At 42.8% G+C, this 15,613-nt stretch overlaps 1 non-coding gene and 1 pseudogene across 1 annotated transcript; one reads left to right on the forward strand and one right to left on the reverse strand.

Annotated features, from left to right (window-relative positions):
• The first annotated feature begins 457 nt into the window (after positions 1-457).
• On the forward strand, positions 458-530 carry TRNAR-CCG (transfer RNA arginine (anticodon CCG)). Its single transcript has one exon. It is a non-coding gene; the product is annotated as a tRNA-Arg (tRNA).
• A 2,818-nt stretch (positions 531-3,348) lies between these two features.
• Positions 3,349-14,695, reverse strand: LOC117013543 (elongation factor 1-alpha 1-like; annotated as a pseudogene).
• Positions 14,696-15,613: the final 918 nt, after the last annotated feature.

Consider the following 15,613-nt stretch of genomic DNA (forward strand, 5'->3'; position numbering starts at 1 on the left):
GTTGCGGGAGGACCTTACGCTCTGCTAGTGGTTCTTAAGGCCGGTGGCAGAAGAAGGTCCATGGGAGCTTCGTAAAATGCAGACACCCGGGCTCGCCCAGGTAAAAAGAAATACAACGGGGGGAGTACAGTCATTGGAATTTTGTTTGAAGTTCCCCAGAAACGCCTAATATGCAACGAGAGCAGAGAACCTTCCAAGAACCCAGCAGGCAGGCACAACGCCGCCCGCGTGCGGGCCACGCAGTCCCGGGAAGAGGGGCAGGGGAGCCACGCGCACGCGCGCCGGGGTGGGCCTGCTGTCTGGGTCAAGGATGTATGAAGGCGCAGGCGCGCGCTGCCGCCGCTGGGGGGGTGGCTCCCAAAATACTCACCGCCCGATGCGAGGCTGCGGAGCGCAAGGGCGGGGCGCGATGATGGCATCGCGTAAGGAGACGGTGCGAGAACCCGGATCCTGTGGTGACCCAGTGGCCTAATGGATAAGGCATCAGCCTCCGGAGCTGGGGATTGTGGGTTCGAGTCCCATCTGGGTCGCACGGAGTTTTGTTTTGGTGGAGAGGGAGACGATGATGGGCAGTGAAACAGTAAAGGTAGATTCTGAAATGTGGTTATTTCACGTCTCTAGCGAGCTCGAGAACCATTGTATTTACAGTTAGGAAATGCATCTCCGCGTTTTAAAAACACTACAGTTGGAACTTTGCAAGAGAAAGAGCTAAGATCTGACTCCAAAGAGGAGCATTTTTCTTGCTTAACTTTTACTGACTTTCAAAAGAAAAAAGCCGACCAGACATATTTCTGTCTTCCGTTTCGTACTGTTTCACCATGGCAGCCACACATGGAAAACTTTCTCCCCATTTTTATCCCAAGGGGTGTGTGAGCAGATCCCACTGTGCTGGCTTCAAACATTTTTTTTCCAGTACTAGAGAGAGTTTATAGAAAAGCAGCTGTGCTGTTACAACACACAAATATAATAAATATAATTTATGATTTCTGTCCCTAAACTAGTATGAACAACAAATTGTAGTTAGAGAACGTAAAGTTTTTGGGTGTGTGGGCGTTTCATTTGCAAATTAGTGTAATAAAGAAATACAATCAGTTTAAGCTTTTCAGACTGGTTCAGTTGACTATCTTGAAAAGTTTTAAACTCTTGCAAAACTTGTACAAGAGACATATCATTGAGTTACTTCCTACTCTTTAAAAACTACTAAATACTAAATGCAATGTAGTATCCTGGATTTGAGGCTAAAACAGAAAAAGGACGTTAGTGGAAACGCTAGTGGAATCAGAGTACAGTCTGGAGTTGAGTTACTGCTAATGTACCGATGTTGATTTCTTAGTGGTGACAAATGTCATGGCAATGGAAGATGTTAACATTAAAGGCAACGGGAAGAAGGATACACAGGAGCCCTCTGCTCGATCGATGAAACTTTTTTATGAAGCTGAAATTATTCCAAAATTAAAAAATTATTTTAAAAAAAGAACAACTAAGCAACCAATGGAGAAATTTAACTAATACCTTCACCCCGCCCCTTTTTAAGATTAGGAATGGAGTGCTGAAATTTTAAAACCAGATGCATTAACAAATGAAGACTGGGGGTTAATTTCCAGCTCCATTCCTGGTATCTCAGAGTTAGTGGACACTTTTGGTCTTTGCATGCAGTAGGTGTTCAAAACATCTGCACTGAATTGTCTCCTGTGTCCTCGCTAGGCAGCATCTGGAGACAATGGACAGTGACAATGTTTCCCTGGTCCCCAAAGGCACACGATTCTTCAGCGTTCTCTGCCTTAGGGCTTCTGACTGGCCTACCCAGGCCTCCCGCAGGCTCACCTGACTCTCCCAGCCTCATTCCTCCCCTTCCACCTCCTTCTCAGCCCAGCTCTCTCTCTCCTGTAAATGTTTTGTGACTCATTCATCATGGGTCTCATCTGAAGTCAGGGAACATTTACTGAATGCCGAATGACTACCCCAGATTCAGCTCACTTGGTGCAAATTCCACATTTTCTTTTTCCCTCATCTCCGTCATCTTCCCTTACCTCTGTCAGATGAAGAGGTGTCCCTCCTCCAGTGCTAGCACAGGCCCTCTCTCTGAACCCATCCTGTCTACTCAGGAAACTTGTCCGTCACTTAGTAAACAGTCAAACGGTATAGGCCCATTAATTTCCCCTCTTGTCTGTGTTTTTAGCTTCCCCCTCTACTGGCTCTTTTCTCTGAGCCCGAAAACATTCTACCATTTCTCTATTCCTTAAAAGCTCACCCTTGGTCCTGGGCAGCTATCTCCTCGCAGCCACACTGCTTCAAGGGCGGTCTCCACGTGTCCACTGTCTCCTTTTCTCGCCCTGCCATGCTGTCCTCACTCTCCTGCCGCTGGGCACACTCCTCCTTGACCGTAACCTCTTAATTGGCAAATTTAAGAAACATCTTTCAGTCCTCATCTTGCTTGACCTCGCCCTGAAGTTTGAAACTTTTGATCAGTCTTTCTTGCTTGAAACACTCTTTTCCCAGGCTGCCAGGAAATCTCTCTTTTGTGATTCTCCAAACAGCTTCTCAATCTCCTTTGCTAGTTCCCTCTTCTTGCCAACAATGGAAACAAAACCAGCCCAACCTAAGCAAAGCAAGTGACGGTTCATTGGAAAGACCTGGGGGAAGGGAGGTGCTCACTAAATAAGGGGGCAAAGCTGGAGGAACAGGCTTGGGAACCTACAAGAATCAAGGACACACCAATGGTCCCCCAAAAGCAAGAAGCTGGAAGCACAACTCTCAGATCCAGAAACATCTGGTCAGGATGTCATCACTGCCTCATGTCAGGCAGCTAGAGCTGCAATAAGTGCCTCCGGTACTTTTTCTTCCTCCCCAGGCTACTCACTCCAGAATCAAGTTTCCAGGGAAAACCTTACAATTGGTCCAGCTTGGGTCATGGATTTTTCTCCTGTTGATTCATGGGGCCATAGAGGAATTAGCCTCCCACCAATTTTTCCATTAAAAAAGAAAAAGAGACATAAATGCTCGCTAGCCATGGAAAACACCAGCACCTTTCCTCAGCACAAATTTTGTGCATTTTACTTTTGGTAATCCATATTAATTGTTCTGTCACCACTGTTGATTTTAGGTGATGCAGACTGGGATTTTTTTTTTCTCATTAAACTTTGTTTTAATGGGTCTCAAAATTCTGTGACAGATTTTTGGTCAAGTTGTTTCCATTAAAAAGTACCAATTTTAAAAACTAACAACTTAAAACTGCTAAACACAGAAATGGTCCATAAAACATTCTCCTTTTCTTCTGAAAGTTTTAGAATGCATCATAATCATTAACAAATCTTTTATTATTAAACTTAAATGGCCAATTGAGACAAACAGTTCTGAGACCATTCTTCCACCACTGATTAAGACTGGGGTGGCAGGTATTGGGGATAATATTCATGTAGTCTTCCGAGCTTTCTGGGCAGACTTGGTGACTTGGCCAGCTCCAGCTGCCTTCTTGTCCACTGCTTTGATGACACCCATACCAACTGTCTGTCTCCTGTCACGAACAGCAGAACAGACCAGAGGAGGATAGTCAGAGAAGCTCTCAACACACATGGGCTTGCCAGGAACCATATCAACGATGGCAGCATCACCACATTTCAAGAATTTGGGGCCATCTTCCAGCTTTTTCCCAGAACGACGATCAATCTTCAGCTCAGCAAATTTGCAAACAATGTGGGCTGTGTGACAATCCAGGCAGGTGCATAGCCAGCACTGATGTGGCCTGGATGGTTCAGGGCAATCACCTGAGCTGTGAAGCCAGCTGCTTCCACTGGAGGGTCATTTTTGCTGTCACCAGCCACAGTGCCATGACGAACAACTTCAAAAGACACATCCTTGACACTGAAGCCCACATTGTCCCAGGAAGAGCTTCTCACAAAGCTTCATGGTGCATTTCAACAGTTTACAGTTTTACGTCAGTTGAAGTTGCTTCAGTTGCTGCGCTGACTGGAGCCAAGGTGACCAGCATGCCGGGTGTGAGAACAGCAGTCTCCACTCAGCCCACAGGGACGGGACAGGACCAATACCACCAATTTTGTAGACATCCCGGAGGGGCAGACACAAAGGCTTGTCAGTTGGATGAGTTGGTGGCAGGGTGCAATCTAGAGCTTCAAGCAGCATGGTTTCCCTGGCACTGCCATCTTTACCGGTGACTTTCCATCCCTTGAACCAAGGCATGTTAGCACTTGGCTCCAGCATGTTGTCACCATTCCACTAGTAATTGGCACACATGCTACTGTGTCAGGGTTGTAGGCAGTTTTCTCAATGTAGGTGCTGACTTCCTTAACGTTTTCCTCTTCTCTCTTCTGGCTGTAAGGCGGCTCACTGGAACCCATTTTGTTAACACCGATGATTAGTTGTTTCACACCCAGTGTGTAAGCCAGAAGGGCATGCTCACGGGTCTGCCCACTGCTGGAGACACCTGCTTCAAATTCACCACCACCAGCAGCAACAATCAGGACAGCACGGCCAGCCTGAGATGTGCCTGTGATCATGCTTTTGATAAAGTCTGTGTCGTGGGGCATCCATGATGGTCACATAATACTTACTGGTCTCGAACTTCCACAGGGAGATATTGATGGTGGTACCACACTCACGTTCAGCTTTCAGTTTATCCAAGACCCAGGCAGACTTGAAGGAGAACTTTTCCCATCTCAATAGCCATCTTCTCAAATTTGTCAATGTTCTTTCATCTGTCCACCACATTTGTAGATCAGATGGCCAGTAGTGGTAGATTTGTCCAAATATACACGTCCAATGACAACGATGTTGATGTGACTCTCTCCCTTTCCCATTTCGACTTAGATTTAGTAGTGGTTTTCACCTGTTCTAACAGCAAGCCTGTTACAAAAAAAAAAAAAAAAAAAAAAAAAAAAAAACTATACCGTGAATTTTTAAGGATTAACAGACTCTCTTACATTTCAGCATGTAAAGTGTCTGTACTTGACATTATTAATAAACAAAGGTGTTAAATCTTGGAATAAAGTTAACAGCTTTTAAGTAGTAATAGCTGTATCACATTTACTACTTATGGGCTTAGAAGAAAGATAAAATTACTAATACAGAGGGTGTCAAAAAATGTATACACATTTTAAGAAAGGAAAACTATATTAAAATTGTAATACTCAATATATACCAATAACAAAAGATGAATACAAGTCACATTTGACTTCTGCAATGACAAGAGGTGCTCACAGTGGTTACCATCAGCGTCCAGACACTTCTGATTACGGCGAACTGCTGCTTGAGCAACGTTGACCAAAGTGCCCACTTTTATACATTATTTTGGCACCCCTGGTGTATATTATTAATACATAACATTTTTGAACTCTGCTTTAAAATCAACTTGAAGATTTAAAAATGCTCTCCTATATCAAATCACCAGGACAGATATTTGGAATGGTAGATGGTAGAGGTGAATGTTTCGTCCTGATAGTTTTGCTTACTTTTGAGCAGGGGTCCTCAACTCTGTCAGCTTTGCCCCTGAGGGGATTTTTGTCCTATCTGAAGACATCTTTTATTGTCACAACTGGGGGAGTGCTCCTGGCATCTAATGGGTAGAGGCGAGGGATGCTACAGAGCACAGGACAGTCCCCATAACAAAGAACTATCTGGCCCAAAATGTCAACATCACCCACGTGTAGGAATTGCCTTAGACGCTTGACAAACAGGAATGGTATGATTATATTATTGAGGGGGCCTCACAAAAAACATTTTAGGGCCTCACCAATTGTCCCTGTACTGTTTTTATCACTTTTCCTTTGTCCCCAAGCAGTCTCAAGGACAAAGTGAGGAGTAGGTCAAAGTGTGCTTCCAGACAGAATTCTGGGAAAGCTCAAGGTAAGCTGGGTGTAAAGCTGCACTTAATGCATGTCTTACTGAGTTGAGGGCCTGGTTCTGGAACCCTAACATGGCCACGGGAGGCAGGATGGCGTGTGAGGAGACAAACAATGGCAGGACCTCAATATGTCTGTGGACCCAATTATTTGGAGAAACCCATTTTCCCCACAGGAAAGATATATTATACCTATCATCAAAGACAGAATCCTTCATTAATGAAAGAAGATGTCCAAATTCAGACATTTGAAGTTTTTGCATAAGACTCTCCTTTTCATTTCAGTTGAGCCAGATGAACATCAGGTCTTTACTAGAATCATGACTTATTTTTAATTATAGGCTGTTTACTCTGAGGCTGAAAAAAAATCAACATGTAATGTAACATACACACAGAAAAGTCACATATATAAGTGTGCAGCTCATTTATGTTCACATAACTGAACACACTTGTATAACCAGCACTCAGATCAAGAAACGAGACATTGAACATGGAAGAAGACACCCCCCATCCCCACCTCCAATCTCTACCTCCTCCCAGGGTGGCCAGTAGCCTTATTTCTAACAGCATCATTTAATTTTGCCTGATTCTGTACTGGATCACTTTGGAATTTTAATTTTTAAGGCTTGAATAAATACAAATATTTATTAGTATTGTATTAGTTCAAATTTTTAAAACTCATTTAAGAATCTCAGCAAATACATCAGAATTAATATTAAAATGCAATCCAATAATACTGACATACAGAAGTATCATACTTTAAAATCTACCAGGTTGCATTATAAAGCTACAGTAAGTTGTCATTTTTCTCTACCCCTGTCCGAAATCCCACACACACAAAAAAAACACAAGAGGATGAGAAGCAGAACCACAAGCAACACCATTAATAAAAGTAAGAAACATCTGAATCCCCTCTCATAAAAGGAGAAAAGCTACCTCAAGCAGTGAGGAACCAGGTAGAGGATTAGAAAAGGACGCTCCTGGCCGCAGATCTTAGGAAAGGCCAGCAGAGGGCGCTTCTCTAAGGGGAGGGTATCACTCGGAGAGGCAAAATAATAATCCCTTGTTTGCAATGACAAGACTGGGGAGTGTGGACAGCGCCGCCTCCTCACAGGGACAGTCCCGCGTTCTGGGTATGGATGTGTTTTCCTTGCTTGCAGGGCTTCTGCTGGCACCACCACTCCGGGATTTAGACACTGCCAGAATGCACGGGTCCAGGAACCAACGAGAGGATGTCGGAGGGGCCCCTCCCACTCGGACCACTAATAATTCACTGGAAGAACTTTGTGCTTCATTGCCCGTGATCTGTGACTTAGTGGGTCCAGAGGTTCCAGTGCCCAAGGGAGAAATGTTTAAACCAGGAATACCATCATGGTTCCATTCATTGGAAGCTGAGGCTACCCAATGGCCATTTGGATTCCTCATGCTGTTGAATCTATAGACATGGAGAAGGGGGTCACTGTTATGGGCTGTATATTTATGTCACCTCAAAATCTATATGTTGAAGCCCTAAGCCACAGTGTTATGGTATTAGTAGTATTAGGAGGTGGGCCTTTGAAAGTAATTAGGGTTCGATGAGGTCATGAGGGTGGAGCCCCCATGATGGGATGAGTGTCCTTGTAAAAGGAGGAGTCCAGAGCCCTTTCCTCTCTCTCTCTCCCTCTCCATCCACCCACCCCATGTGAGGACACAGCAAGAAGGCAGCCATCTGCAAGCCAGGAAGAGTTCTCACCAGAACTTAACCATGCTGACACCCGGATCTTGGACTCTCGGACTTCCAGCCCCAGAAATAAATGTCTGTTGTTTAAGCCATCTTTGTTATAGCAGCCCCAGCTAAGACTGCATGACCGATGTGATTACCAACGGGGAAACTCCTCTGCTACTTAGCCGAGGAAAGAGGCAAAGTCTGGAACCCAAAGATTCACCGGGGGCACATTTTAGTGTGCCCTTGTCCCAAAGACCTGGTTAATGGGAAAGTACAGCAATCAATAACGACAGGATTATCAAGAATTCAGGTCCTACAGGAATACAGTTTTGGGTCTCCCTACCAGGCTTACCTACATGTCTCTTGCAGGTAAGAGAAACGTGGAATAAGTGATGGAAGAAGGCAGCTATAATAATCAGCTTAGACCTTATGTCCAATTGTTGAGGAGCCTCTAACAACTATGTTTCATGTTAATTGGCTCTTTTCCCTTCTTTCTTCTTCTACCTTATATAGATAGCACTGGTAGTACCTAATGGTTTCGGTATCATTTGATTATATCTGTATAATCTTGGGCGAGTTACTTAACCTTTCTGTGCCTATTATTCATCTGTAAAACTGGGATAATAAAAGTATAAGCTCATTTTGATTTAAAGATTTAAATACTTGGAACAGTGCTCAGTAGGAGCCAGCTATTATAATCATTATTATTATTGACAATAGATTTTCTTTCTCATTTCATTGTAACCTTAGACAAGGAAGTACCCAAATTGTGAAAGAAAAAGTGTCCCAATTATGCATAAATGTAAAAAAATCATTTATTAAATTACAAGTACATATTTATATTGAATGTTCTAAAATTTGGAATTAGATTTTTTTAAAAACCCTCCAAATTAATTTATTATATATTTTTTACAATAGTAGTTGGCATAATCATAATAGGAAAAAACCCCAGGTTCAGAGAATGGTAGAAACCCCAAGTTCAGCATAATGATTATCTCTGGGAAGAATAGGAAAATGGATTAGGGAGGGGCGTAAGGGGCCCTCAACTGTGTGTTGTTACCTATCCGGCAAAACAAATTACTGCAAAATTTAGCAGCTTAAAAGAATCAACATTTATTACTCACACTTGCTGTGGCGCAGGAATCTGGGAATGGTTTAGCTCAGGGGTGTCAAAACTGCAGCCTGCGGGCCAACTGCGGCCCGCGATCCATTGTTAATTGGCCCGCAGCAAATTCCAAAATATATTTAGTTTACTTAAATAAACCAGGTGAGGCAATACGTACTTCACCTCGAGTGAGTGGCCCGGCTGTTTGTGTATTTTACCGCATATGGCCCTTGGTGAAAACCGTTGAAAAAAGTTTGGACACCCCTGGTTTAGCTGGCTGGTTCTGCTCATCACTCAGGAGCTTTCAGTCAAGCTGTGGGCTGGAGCTGCCGTCTTATCTGAAAGCTCAACTGGGAGAGGATTCACTTTCAAGCTCACTGGCTGGTTATTGGCAGGCCTCAGTGTCTCAGTGCTAGACATGTCATGAAAATTCAAGAAAAGAGCCAACAAGATTTAAAAATTTAGCAAAATAATTCTACACTTCACTTGGAACAAAACGATTCAACATTTATTACACTAGCTAAACGATTTTTGAAAACATATAACACCATGATAATTATAGCAATGTTCCACTAGGGGCAGATAAGCATGGGAAGAAACAGATGAAGTAAGAGAGCAGAGTAGAAAGTCTAGAAATAAACCTACGTTTATTATAAGCTAACATTCTCTATGTTAAAGGGACATCGCAACTTTGGGAAAGGATGGATTTATTTGCCAATTGAGTTAGACAACTTCCTAGTTATTTGAGAAAAAAAATAAAATTAGATTCTTACTTCATACTACATACCAAAATAAATTCCAGATGGAATCATGATTTAACTACAAGCACTAGAAAAATATGGGTTAATACATATATAAACTTGAGTTGAAGGAAGTCTTTCTAAGAATGAAAAAAGACACCAGAGACATTGTTAAACAAGAGATTGATAGATTTTACCAGACAAAATTTAAAAGTTCTATGGTCAAAATTTGGCTGAGAAGTGAATCAAACAACATCCTGGGAGGAAATATTTGCAATATATATATAATGGACAAAGGGTTAAAATTCTTAGGCTATAAATATTTCTTAAAGGAAAAATATGAACATCCTAATAAATAGACAAGGAATATGAACAGGAAACAAACAAAAGGAATACAAATGGCTAAGAAATCTATGAAAAACTGTACAATATCACTAGCAATCAAAGAAATGTGAATGAACACAAAGAGAAAGCTTAAAAAAAAAAACTTCAGGACAACAAGGATATCAAATAATGATGATTTGCTATCACAATGTGTAGAAATAGCCATTATTGCATGCCTGCACTGATTACTGATTAGTGTAAACTGATAAAGCATGTCTGGTGGACAATTCAGCAGTATGTAGCAAAAACATTGGAATTACCATATCCTTTGACTCAGCAAATTCGATGTCTAGGAATTCAGTCATAAAAAGTGAAAAGATGTTGACATATCATTAAAATTTTAAAAACCATGTCATAAAATATGTATACACCATCATCCCACTATTATATAAAGAAATTATGTAATGTATATTACATGTATACATATGTGTAGAAAAAAGTCTGGAAATTGATACACCAAAATATTTATAGCAGTTACTTCTAGACAATAAGATTATAGTTGATGTTTTTCTTTTTTCTTATCTGTAATATCTAATAAGTTTGGAATGAATATGTTTTACTTGTATAAATTTAGACTTTTATAAAGGAATGGAAGATGTCACCAAAAAACCCCCAAGAGACTTGACTACATAAACTAGTAACATTTTTTTTAACGTAAGATATCAAAAATTAATAGGTCCAGCTCTAGAACACTTCAACATCACCAACCCTCCCTCCCTCCGTATTCTTTCTAGTCACACTACTTACTTCCAAGGATAACAATTATCCTGACTTTTAATTTCATAGATTAGTTTTGGCTATTTGCGAACCTTATAGAAATGAAATTATATAGTATACAGTCTTTTGTGTTGGACTTCTTTTACTTAATATCATCTTTATAAGAATCATTTATATTTTACTTTTGTAATGGTTGCTCATTTATTTTCATTGCTGTATTAGCAATGAATATGGTTCATGATTTTGCCTCCAGGAGACAATTTGGCAACATCTGGTGACAGTTTAGGTTGTCACAAATGGAGGTGGGGGGTGCTATGGGTATCCAGTGGATAAGGCCAGGGATACTGATCAACATCCTACAATGCACAACAAAGAATGATCTGCCCCGACTGTCAATGGTGCCGAGGTTGGGAAACCCTGCTCTATAATATTCCACTGTGTCACACTATAGCCATTCCTCTGTTGATGGGGACACAGAAAGTTTTACAATGGCAAAAATTGAAAATTTGTTCACAAATTATGGCTTGTCTAAATGAGAACATGTTAGGCAGTTATGAGATTTCACATTTACAAAGAGTTTATAATAATATCGTACGACATTTAATTTACTGAAAGCTGGATACAAAATTGTATACACAAAACATAAAATGGGGAAGCGCTTCTGTTGTGGTGTTATGTGAACAACACAGGATCCAAAGCAGTGTAGATACTCTGACAATGCACCGGTGTAAAACTACTACCTAAGAGCCTGGAAGGAACAGCGTGGGAATGTTGCAGTGATTGTTGGGGGGCGGGCGGTGAGACAAGGCCTCCAGTTTGTAGTTCTTATGTCCATGCTTTTCTCATTTTTCAAGTTTTCCATTACAACAATGTAGTGATAGGAAAATAAAGAATTGAAATGCAGCTACTCACAACCACTCATGGGCTCACTGTGTCTGTGGGAGAGTCCGTCTGCAAGGCACGGAGGCTCTCCAGCACCTTCTCCCCCTGGCGTTCCTTCCCCGCATGCTGCCATACGTCCTGGCCTGGGTAGTGTCACAGGCCTCTCATATAGCCACGTCTCTGTGCATGCTGCTGCCTCAGGCTGCAGTGCCTGCCCTCATTGGTCTATCTGGTGAACCCCAGTCATTCTTCAAACCAGACTTTATGTGCCATCTCTAGCAATCTCTACTTGACCTCCATCTCCTGTGGAGATGCTTTCTCTCTAACAGGTACAGCTTTTTCAAATCTTACTTAACACCGTGATTGAATGTATTTCCCACAGTAGTCTATGAGACACCTGAGGGGAGGATTTATGTTCTAATATCCCAGGACCTGGCCCAGTGCCTGTGGGAGTAAACTTATAAGGACTGTCTGTGAAAGTCTGAAGAATTTGGGGAGACCTTGGCCCCAATCAAGATGGTCCTGAAACAGAACTAGGATGTGACCCTAATTTACCTAACGGGAACCAAAACACTTGTATTGTACTTTTTTGGAAGAATGATAACGACTCATATTTCTGGCTTCTAAAACAGTACCTGGCCCATAAGATTTTGATACCAACTGGTGAACTACAAATTCAATTCTGGCTGTAACCGCCTGGAGTTAGTGCAGACCCCACTAATTAAAGGGCTGGTCCACAACAAGACTGCCCTCATTTCAGACCAACTGGCTGCAATTCTGGGGGGTTCTCACAATCCCCCTCGGTTTTGATAGTTCTGTACAATGACTCACAGAACTCAGGAAAGTGCTATACTTATGATCACAGCTTTATTATAAAGGATACAAATGAGGGCCAGCCAAATGAAGAGACACATAGGGTGAGATGTGAGAGGGCCCAATGGCATACCTCATTCTCTCGCGATGGATCAGGGTGTATCACCCTCCCAGCACATCAATGTGTTCACCAACCAGGAAGCACCACTGAGTTTTCACTGGGGTTTCAATAAACCAATAGGCATGATGGATTACATCACCGGCCATCCGCAATCTCCAGCCTCTCTCCTCTCCCTGGGAGTTGGGTTGGCTCAAAGTCTCGGCCCTCTAATCCCATGGTTGGTCTTTCTGGTGATTAGCTCCCTGTCCGAAGCTATCAAAGGGGCCTCCAAGAGTCACCTCATTCGTATAAACTCAGGTGAGATCCAGGAAGCCCATGAATAACAAAGACATTTCTATCCCTTGGGAAATCCCAAGAGTTTTAGGAGCTTCATTCCAGGAGCCTGGCACAAGTTCTTTCTTATACAACACAAAGCCACACAGTAGATGCTCAACAAATATTTGCTACACAGAAAGATACACTCAAAAATACCAGAAATTGGTAGGAAAGTGGAAGGCAGGTAGGCTCTCAGATTCTGCCACCTGACCCGTGTACTCGTATATACCTGTTGTGGAGATGGACACATTAGGCTATGAGAAACGATTAAACATTCCAGTCACACGATGGACTTCCCATGCTCTGGTTTATATCACCAAAGACCATGATGATAATTTGGCTTCCCACGTGACTTGTTTAAGACAGAGAATGCCAGCCAGGCTGACATGAGCATGCACGTCTACCTGAGTTGATTTCTTGTTGTAAATGAGCAAAGTGGCATTCTGACTCACATTGATCAGTCTCTGACCTCTTTGTGCCTTCCACCATTCATGTGGTTTCTGAACCTGCAAGCTGGATGCTGCTCTGGGCCGAGGCAAGTTCTTCCAGGCTGGTGCCACCCCGGAACCTGTAGGAGCCCGTGGAAACCATCCAGCTGGTTCTCTGCCTCTACATTTCAGGGTACGGGCTTCAGGGCAAGGCGTTCACAACACCCCTGCAACAGAAGAGTCTTGGGAACACCTCAAATTGGATCTGGGTGACTTGAATATAATCTCAAGCAGGTATGTCTGAGATGTGATTGTAACTGAGAAAGCTTAAGCCTAATTAATCTTATTCCACTTGACTTAAAGAAAGAGCATGTGAAAGAAGGGGATCTGAGGACATCTATAACCTAAGCTCCCAAAGCATGAATTTCACGGTGTTTATCTGGTCCTGGCCAGAGGCTGGAGACTCTGGTGTGCTCACGCCTTGCAGTGACTGGAGACTTATTCTTTTGGAGAAAATAAGAGAATTCACTCCTCTAAAACCTGAAGGAGGAAAATTAGCCACCTTCAGCTTCAATTCAATCTCGTGCTCAACATGCAAACTTCTGATTAATGATTAGACTTCTAAATCATCTTTACAATATCACCTCCATTGCATGTGAATAAAATGACATTCTGATTTATACATCTGCTTTTTGTGAGTTTGGTTAACATGAGTCGGCCCCACAAATCTGACCCATTGCCAAAACTGACTTTCAAGCTGAAGGAAGTTGAGAACCAGACTACAGAACATGAGGACACCCTCCAACATATTGTCAGCCTGTGACTAGATAGCCAGCTTTTCTCTAGATGAACATATTTACCTCACTGTATCCCTCAAACCAGAGCAGACCTAATTCAGGACAATTCTACAGTATCCCTGAATGATGTTGTCTTTGGACGCCCTGAATGCTCAGGAGCTCATTGTCACAACCTTTCAAAGGAATTTGCTTTCCTGGCGATCTTGGCTCTTAGAATATTCTTTCTTCGATTGCAATGAAACCTGTCACTTCATAATTTCTACCTACGGGTTCTTTCACAAAATGTAACAAATGTTTTTGGGAGTCTAGGCTGCCTATCCTAAGTTCCTCCAAAAGAACTCGAACACCATGGAGTTCAGTCCTCTCACCACGCCACTGTTCTCCTTCTAGCTTTCCAGGGTCTTTCTTGAAAATATGACTCCCCCAGCATCTGGTCAGTCCACTAACTTTATTATTTTTGAGACAGAAGATATTAGTGCAGCAAAAGTTTGTTATTTCTTTTAGCAGCTGCATCTCACTGTTGGCTCAGATGCTTCAGATAAAATGCCTTCATCTCAATGCATTTCCCCTTCCTCTTGGATTTGAAGCTGTTGAAATGGGATACATGTCAGGAAGGCTGTGGGTTTACGATGCTGAGCTTATTTTTCCCTTTGGTGAATGCCATTTCTGTTCAATCTGAGGAGGTGGGTCCTTAGCTCAGGATCAATATATAGAGCCATTTCAAGAATTCAGACCTAAGCAGCGAAAGAGTTTTTCTTAGAAAGAAAAAAAAAAAAAGTCCACCTTTCTAGAGTTCCTGAGCCATCACAAAAGAGCTGGAAGGTGTCTTACTCATCTAGGACCTGGTGGGTAAAAGGCTTGATGAATCTATTTCAATTGAGGGGGTGGGAAGAGGGAAGGGAGAAGAAAAGCTATTTTGCTGAAGGCTTTTTTTCCTTCGGGTTCTAGAATATAAATATTGTTTATATAGTAAAACAGTTTAACCAAAACTGGGATGCAGTGACTTGTTTCTCTCAAATCCCTGACACATTCTGGGATGAACTTTCTGTCATCTGAGATCCCCTCCCTTCCACAAACCCAAACTGTCTTAGCACTAATTTGCCTATTTGTTGTAGACTTAATCTAGACAAAAATTTCCTATCACGAATTCTTCCCTACCCTGTCCCTCAGCCCCAAACACCCTTATTCTCTCCACTTGCCTCTCCACCCTCTCCTCCCCCCAGCCCAGCCCACAAACCCACAGGCTTGAGAGCTGAGGACTTGAGGTTATCATTGTCCACACACGCAGGACAGACATTCGCGGGGACAACTTTGGGAGGCCATGCGCTCGTACCCCTTAGGAAGTGGGAGAAACCCCCGCGGCTCCGTGTTGTTCCAATGGTCTGTCCAGTGAGTGATTCCTGTTTCCCCAAAGGCTGCCCCTCATTAGCATGAACGGGGGTGGGGGTGGGGGGAGAGAAAGAGCAAAACGCTCAGGCTCAGTTTTAGAGCCTGGGAACCGTGTCTACAAAAATGACAGCTAGAGCTTTCTGGCTCCTCTGTTTGATCATTGGATCATCTCCCCAAGCCCCAGTGGCGGAGAGAAAAGGTAAGATCGATGAAATGCTGAGCCCTGGGAGAGGGGCTGCGATCCGCGGGGGGGCAGGGGGGGAACTGGGGAGAGGACGCGAGGAGAATGGGTCAGAGTTTGCAAGAGAGGAGACCCCGGGTCCGTGTTCGTAGGGAGCAAAATGTGTCCCCAAGGTTTTGTGT

The sequence above is a fragment of the Rhinolophus ferrumequinum genome, chromosome 21 (genome assembly GCF_004115265.2).
Source record: "Rhinolophus ferrumequinum isolate MPI-CBG mRhiFer1 chromosome 21, mRhiFer1_v1.p, whole genome shotgun sequence".
In the NCBI taxonomy this organism is placed as follows: Eukaryota; Metazoa; Chordata; class Mammalia; order Chiroptera; family Rhinolophidae; genus Rhinolophus; species Rhinolophus ferrumequinum.